Source organism: Myotis brandtii, unplaced genomic scaffold, assembly GCF_000412655.1.
Source record: "Myotis brandtii unplaced genomic scaffold, ASM41265v1 scaffold144, whole genome shotgun sequence".
Lineage (NCBI taxonomy): Eukaryota > Metazoa > Chordata > Mammalia > Chiroptera > Vespertilionidae > Myotis > Myotis brandtii.
The window spans coordinates 2,558,910-2,567,139 of record NW_005355159.1 but is presented as its reverse complement, the minus strand read 5'-3'; the positions used below and the strand labels follow the sequence as shown (position 1 = coordinate 2,567,139).

The following is an 8,230-nucleotide window of genomic DNA, read 5'->3' as shown; positions in this document are numbered from 1 at the left end:
GGGGACAGCCCCTCTTTCTCCGGAGGCTCGTTCTCAGTGTTGCCTGGGGTGTGGGCATCTGTGCCCTGGCTGCCCGCGTCCTCCAGTAAGACGGTGAACTGGCTGGCTCAGTAGTCGTCGCCGTAGGAGTCCAGCACCCTCATGAGGAACCTCCGCTCCTGCTGGAGTCTCCGTGTTATCCTCTATATCTGATGGAGCCTGTTCAGGACCCGCTCCTTCACCTGCTCGATTTCCCTGCAGCGCCGACCCAGGCCTGGTACTTCCTGCGATTGAGTTCCCGTTGGCACCGCTGCCAGCCTCGGGCTGCCTCCTCCTCTTCGTCTCGCTCCCGGAGGCTGGAGCTGCCCAGACCCCCAGACACAAACTCCACTTCAGTCTCAAGCTCGCTCTCCAGGATGTGACCACCCAACAGCAGAGGCAGTGCCAGCTTGGAACCGGGAGGTGCTGAGAACTCCTCAAAGCCCACAGCTGCCATGGTCCCCTCTCTCTGCTCCAGCTCCATTTCTCCCTGGCTCCCAGCGCAGAACTTCCAACCTTGCAAACCTCTAGGTTAAAGTGGCTCACAAAACGACACGCCCCATCCGATTCCACAGCCAGGCACCCTGGGAGTTGTAGTTCTCTATTTCTGGCTCGCCTCCCTCGCCCCACCCCGACCCCGAGTCCCGGCTGAAAGGCCCTGCTCGCTGGTCTAACGCCGCCACCAGGCGTCTGAGTCACCTCTGTCTTTATTCCGGTCCCAACATCGCACCGTCTGACCACAGAGACTCTCCACTTGGGAGGCCCGGCCCTCTCCGCGGACTCTCTGTGGGCCCTGGGGAGATGCCTTTTCATGTTCTCAGTCCGAGATCCTGTGAGGTTCAGAGAAGTCAAGTAACTTGCCCAAAGTCACACAGCCAAAACCTGCAGAAGCTGGGATTTTGAACTCAGGTCTATCTGATTTTCTACCTCCGGGCTTTTCCCTTTATGCTACATGCCTGAGAAGAAACATGAATACTGACAACGAGGAATCCTGGAAGCTAGTTAATTTCTGGTCAGTAAGTCCTCTGAGCCTCCGTTTTCTAACCTACCGGATGGTGAGACTACCCTCTCCTCTGTCTGTGTCAAAGGAAAAAACAAGCTGGGAAGTGCGGTGTCCCTCGCTGGCTGAGGCCACACCCTGGGTACTGGGTCCTATGACACCTGGCCAGGAGGTCCCACGTGCCACCCCTCGCTCCTGGCCTCTGATTGGCCTTCCCTGGCCGCGCCCTGCCCTGGCACAGCCTATGCCTGGAGGCCTTTAAGCGGGTGTTCCAGGAACCAGGCAGTTCTTGGAATTACAGAATGTTTGGTCAGGAAGGACCTTGGGGTTAGAGTTGCACTCTTTTTTCTTTTTTTTTTAATATATTGATATTGATTTCAGAGAGGAAGGGAGAGGGATAGAGAGATAGAAACTTCAGTGATGAGAGAGATTCATTGATCAGCTGCCTCCTGCATGCCCCACACTGGGGGTGGAGCCCACAACCTGGGCATGTGCCCTGACCGGAATCAAAGCATGATTCATAGGTCCATGTTCAACCACTGAGCCACGGCGTCCGGCTAGGCTGAAGTGGAATTTATTTACAAGCCCTAATTTTTGCCCCTGGGTCCCCTTCCCCTAGCAACTGCCTCTCTCAATTAATGTGTCTGTCATCTTTGCCTGAGGCTTGTGATTGCAGTTTAGAGACCATTTTTGTTTGTTTGTTTGTTTGCTTTCTTCTTAGACCCATACAGGGTACAATCTCCGGAGCATCTTTAGAAATCAGGGTGTCCAAATCCCTCACGTTATATATGGAAAGACAAAAACTTACAGAGCCGCAGAGGCTCCTGTGATTTGGTGGAAGGGAAGGAATTAGAAACTATGGCACACCCAGGCCCTCCCTAGCCCAAAACAACGCTTCCTCCTGGCCTAGGATGAGCCCTCAATTTTGGTCAACTCCTCACATGTTTCCGCTCTCTAGACACCTCTAAAAGGAATTCTTCACCCTGTCTGCAGAGACGCAGCTCAAATACTTAGAACTTCCAACACAGTCTTCCCTCTTTAGCCAACCTCCCAGGCTCCAGGGGAAGTCAGGCCAAAGAGGAACCACCTTCCCCCACTGCTCTCTCTATCCAGACCTCTCTTTCTTCCTACATCGCTAATAATCTAACCTCTCAAACTGCAACGTGCATGCACATCTCCTTGGGATCCTGTTAAATTACAGAGGCAGGCACAGTGGGGCTAGCATGAGAACTGGGACTCTGCATTGCTAACAAGACCTCAAGTGATGCCGTGGCTGCAGGTCCATGGACCACACTTGGAGCAGCGAGGCTCTAGACCAGGGGTGGGGGACGTTGGGCCCCAGGGCCGTATAAGGCCCGAGAAATCATTTGGTCTGGCCTTGCCAAGGCATTAGCGGTGAGTTAATGAAATGTTTGACCTAATAGAGCAGGCTAATGTTTAAGCTGATAATTTTGTATGGCCCGAGAATGATGTTATAAATATCCAAATGGCCCTTGGAAGAAAGAAGGTTCCCCACCCCTGCTCTAGACTGATCCTCTGGCCCTAGAGGGCGAGCGCTGAGCGGTCAGGTTCTCTAGAAGCAGAGCCTGAGCTCCAGAGGAAGATGTGAAGGATGCAGGAAGAGGCAGGGGAGGAAGCTGAGCACAGCAGTGGATCAGTTAGAAACTAACCTCAACCTGATCCCACACACAGCTCCAGAACATAAGTGACAACACAAGTTGTCCCTCCCTGAGGCAAGGAGCCAGGTGGTTGCTCCCAGCATCGTCAGTCGTTGACTGGCTGCTCCTGGAAGAAGGGCATAAGCCCCCTGGGTAACCTCCCATTTTTCAGGGTTGGTGGCTCCTAGTGGGTCAAGGGCAAGTCTCCATAGAGGTATACAACTGTGAGCCATCAGCATCCAACTCCACAGCAGCTGGGGTTTGGGTAGCCCCCACAGTCTAGGGCAGTGGTCGGCAAACTCATGAGTCAACAGAGCCAAATATCAACAGTACAACGATTGAAATTTCTTTTGAGAGCCAAATTTTTTAAACTTAAACTATATAGGTAGGTACATTGTTATTAACTTAATTAGGGTACTCCTAAGGCTTAGGAAGAGCCACACTCAAGGGGCCAAAGAGCCGCATGTGGCTCATGAGCCACAGTTTGCCGACCACGGGTCTAGGGGATCTGGGCAGGCTCCCAATAGTCTACCGCAAAGATCTAGACCTCATCCGGGCCCACTTCCCCATCCACACTGATTTTCATATTGGAGATTTTATCTTCGAAAGCTATGTTGATGTACACAGAGAAAAGAGAACTAGAACTATAGACACAAACCTGTTCACAGTGGGGTCTCATGTTGACTTCTGTTTTTCTTTCAAACTTGCTGCAATCAACATACATTAGCATAAAGCAACAATCCAACTAAACCACTGATGTGCCAACTCAGGATCTAAGAAACATTTCTATTCATTTAATAACTATTTATTGAGTGCCTATTATTACCATTTACACTCCGGTGTGATTCTGATCAGTGTTTGTAATGCAATACTAATGATAGGGCACAAGTCTGAAATGCAATTTGTAGCAAAGGGAAATTACAGAGTATTCAGTATGGTTTTAACTTTGACTCTATTTCATTTTTTTCCAATGCTTTGAAAATTGCACATATACATAGCAATGTAAATGGCCTGGAACTGGAGCAGCCCATTCATCGGCCCCTGGGTTAGCAATGTGAAACCCTGTGTTCAACACAAGTCTTGGCAAGACGGCAAACAGAATCAGACCTCAGACTCCTGCTGTTTCTCAGAGACCACACAGCCTGTCCGTGTGCCATGAGCAATTTCCATTTCGACGGGCTTCCTTCGTTCTTTGCACGGCCTAATTAAGCAATCAAGGTAATTGAGATTAATAGCTGGCTATTTACTAGGGATTAATAACTTGCCAAAACCCCCTTGGGTTTAGGAACCCAGCTCAGAGCAACAGAAAAGCTCCTTGGGAAAGCTGGACAGGGTGACTGAGCTGAGCCCCAGACCCCTCCACTCACTTCCAAGGAGACAGTGGAATTCCGAGGGCAGGGGGTGGAGAAGGGAAAACTGGGGGATTAGCCCGGCCTCAATGCTGCTCTCTGAGCTGTGAGGCCCTACAGCTCCTGCCCACACCAGCCTCCTCTGCTGAGCAAGGCACAGCCCCCAACCACATCCAGGGGCTGGGTCCCCAGCGCCAGAGTGTACCCCAGGGGCCCGGACTCCGATGAGCACTAAGGCGCCTCCCCCTCCTAACTGCTCCTGGGTCTCATGGTCTCAGCCCTGGCTCCCTCTCAGAAACCTCGAGGGAGATTTTTTTTCAATGCTGATGCCCCAGCTATACCCCAGAATTTTTTATGTAAATGGCCTGGAATTGGGAGACCCTTTTGGTAAAAGTTCCCCAGATGAGTCTAATGTCCAGGCCTTGATAATGAGATCAAGGAGTATCGTTAAGCCCAGTCCTCTCAGAGAAGCGTGAAAGAGAGAAACTGAACCACAGCCACTGACGGGGAGGGGTTATCAGATGGTGGGAGCGGGGCAGTCAGAGCAGGAGGGAGACAGACCGAGTGGTGCCGGCCCCTCTCCCGCTGTCTGCCAGCTGGGGAAGGATTTCAGTGTTTCTTGTGATCCCCAGTGGAAAAAGAATCAATGACTTGGATTTTTCTGTCCGTTTTTATCTTGATTGATCCCTTGACTGTCTCAGCAGAGGCCTCACAGAGGTGGGGACGTTTGTCTCCTGTCACTACAGCCAGCCTCACACTTTGATGAAGGGAAGGCTGCCCCAGGCACCACCTGCCTCCCCTCCCAGGTAGGAAGGGGGGGGGGCCCTGTCCCCTCCCTTCCCACAGTCACTCAGCCAGCAGGTATGGCACCAGCACAAGAGCCAGACTCCAGGGGTAGCTGGGCCTGCCAGTCAAATGATGATGGTTCTAGGGTTACAAGGCCCTGGCCTTTTCCTCCTCCTCCTTCCCCCAAACATCAAAGGATCACAAAACTTAACTGTGTCTCTGGGGTCAAAGACCTTTGGGAAAAGGTAGAAGGCTGTGCCTTTAGAGTTGAGTGGGAAGGGAAGGCTAGATTGATTGTCCATGGGAGGTCAGTGGAGAGGAGGAAGCGCCCTGAGAATTTGGGGGTGGGGGCGGGGCGATGAGCAATCTTGGAGCAGCCGCCCTACTCTGATGAAGGAATGGGGGCAGGTATGAGGTAGCCGCAATTCTAAATGTTTTGCTATGCTTTGTGGCTATATAATCCCCTTAGGTGTTGCTCAAGAGACAACAGAAACAATTTAAATTGCTTTTCAATTATATTTGGATGTAGGACTGGTGTGACTTCCGAATGCAACACCTTGTGAATGGACGCTAAAGTTCCAAGCGAGTCCTCAATTTATCCTGGGACTCGGATATCGACTGGTGTGGGTGAGGATTGGATTGATGACACATCTGCACAGTGCCTTGAAACAAACAGGCAGGCGCTCGCTAAGTGCAGGTCCCACTACACCCTCCCAAATCCGTCCTTGCCCTAAGCTGATCCCAGAGAACCTAGAACTGTGTTTCAGTCCAACTGCACACACAGGATGTGTCACTTTAAGGGGTGATTCTGATCGTGGGCCATTCGGGTCCTAGAAGCTGCTGGAGGTTTTGTGGGCTCCTAGGAAATGGCTGGAGGGCAGTTTGGACCTGATGGTGGGGGTGCACTCACACAGCTAATATTGTAGCCGGAGGCCTGGGGGCATTTGCTTTAGGTGCCAACATTCCCTGGCCAGGTCAGACCCCTGATGGCTTCCTCCAAGGTGTGGTCACTCTGGTGAGAGGGCTGAGGGATGTGGCCGCTGTCCATCAGCCCACACCCCTGTCCCACTCTGACTCTCCGGTCAGGCGGGGCTCTGGCTGAGCCCACGGGTTGGTGTTGTGGGAGGAAGCAGTGAGTGGCCACTGGACACTCCAAGAACAGTGTCTATAATTTGGGCTGGAGAGAGTGGCTGTCCCGATGCAGACAATTTTAACTTTGATGTGAGCAGAATTACAAAGAATTGTAAAAAGAGCCTATGATTTGGGCTGAAACCCTGCCAAAGCCGTCTGGTCCCAGCCTTGGGTCTTTCTACAGGGAAATAGTTGAGGGGGCAAATCCTTACCACCAGCTGGCAGTGAACTGTGGGGCTGACCCCTGCTGAGCTCCCAGCCGCATCCTGCCCTCATGCCCACCCCCACTCTCTCTGGCAGGGCTCCCCGCCCCCTCCCAGCCTTTGCCACAGGGTGCCTCTCTGCCTGGAGGTCACCCCTCCCAGCACCCAGTCTTACAGCAAGCTAGGCTCTTGTCGAAATTTCACAGAAACATCCCTTTTCCAGGCAGGGCCCCTGACCACCACCCTCCACAGAGCTTGGACTCCACTGTCCTTGCTCACCCTACTCCTTCCACTGCACTTACCACCTGTTTAGCTGCATCACTGTTTGGGTAATTACTTTGCTCCCTTCTCTGTTAGACTGAATGTCCCTTAAAGACAGAGGCCACATGGCTGTCTGCTCACCCTGCATCTGAGAGTTGGCCCCGAGCCAGCACGCGGCAGGAACCCAGAGCCCATGACTAGGTGGATGAATGAACATGAGCTGGTTTTTCTGTGGGACTTTCATGTTACATGAAGGTGTCACCACACAGTCCCCAGAAAGGGATCTAGGCAGGAAACCTTCTTAGCAGAGGACGATCCAGATTTTGTGAATCTCGAAGCTTATAGAATTCGGGGGCCCCTTCGAAGAAAAATAATACAAAGTTTACAAAAACATGACATGAGAGGACACATCCAGGGCACTCCCAGGACTTGCAAGTGCGGGAGCCTGTAGCTTAAGCTTCACTGGCTCCCTGGCAAATCCACCCCCTCTCTCTCCGAGGGAGGGGAACCCAGAGTGACTCCAGAACAGCCCTGCTGAAGCACAGCTTCGGGGTGTAAGGTGCCCTCTCCCCGGCCCCTCCCTTCCCTGAGCTCTGCTGGTTAATTGAGAGATTGGAGATGCAGGAGTGAAGGGTAAAACACAGAGAGCCATTTCAGGGATCCCTTCGTGCCCCTCCAAACCTCTTCTACCGATAGCCACTGCGACGTGATCCTCTTGTTGGAGGCTGCCGGCTCCAGAAGAGCCCCCTCCGCGCTCTGCGCTACAATCCCAGCCGCCTGGGCCTCCCTGCGTGTTCAACTCTTTTCTCCCAACTCAGGGAGACCACTGGCTCTGTTTGGGGGCCTCTCCCTGCACTGGGGCCTGGAAACTCCAGACAGTGAGCTTGACACCTCGTTCGGGACCCTTCTCTCGAGGGTCACTGTCCTGAGCTGCCTGTTGTCCAGTATCTGAAGGTCATCGCTTGCTATATATACTGTGTCTGGCTTTTGGGTTTTTGTTTAGTTTTGTTTTGCTTTTAGTTGTTTAAAGTGAGAAGATAGATACAGTTCCTATTTCCCCATTTTGGCCAGTAGCGGACATGCACTTGACCCATTTTCAGAATTGTCTGCCCAACGCAAGTGTAAAGAGCCAGGTCTGTGTGCCATCCCGTGCGGTAAAATCAGGGTTCTGCGAAAAAGCAGCTTGTTCAGCAGTGACTCCAACGAGTGCTTTTCCTCGAGACCAACAACCACTGTTCTTCGGCCTGTAGCTGAGTGCTTTCTGCATGCGTCCCATTTCATCACACAAAATGTTAACAGGACATCTGCTCCAGGGCTGAGGCTCAGTAAAATGAGTAATTGTCCGGCCTCTTCAAGGATGCTCCTCGCCGTGACTGGCCTTTCTCTTCTCCCGTGAATGCTCAGCACTGGAGACGTGATGGCGGGGGCACCCACTCATGCTAAGGCACCAGCTGTTTCAGACCTGCCTTTGCTTTTGCACCAATGGTGCCGATATCAACACGGCCACAGTGTCGTTCTGGAAATAGTTTTGACCTCTCAGACCCCGAGTTTCAGGGCCCGCCCGCGGGTTCGTAGAACATTCTATGACAGTGATGGCGAACCTTTTGAGCTTGGCGTGTCAGCATTTTGAAAAACCCTAACTTAACTCTGGTGCCATGTCACATAGAGAAATTTTTTGATATTTGCAACCATATTAAAACAAAGACTTATATTTTTGATATTTATTTTATATATTTAAATGCCATTTAACAAAGAAAAATCAACCAAAAAAATGAGTTCGCGTGTCACCTCTGACACGCGTGTCATAGGTTCGCCATCACTGGT

At 51.9% G+C, this 8,230-nt stretch overlaps 1 pseudogene; it reads right to left on the bottom strand.

The window, feature by feature from the left end:
• The window catches only part of LOC102239770, a 1,765-nt pseudogene extending 989 nt beyond the window's left edge, over positions 1-776 (bottom strand).
• Positions 777-8,230: the final 7,454 nt, after the last annotated feature.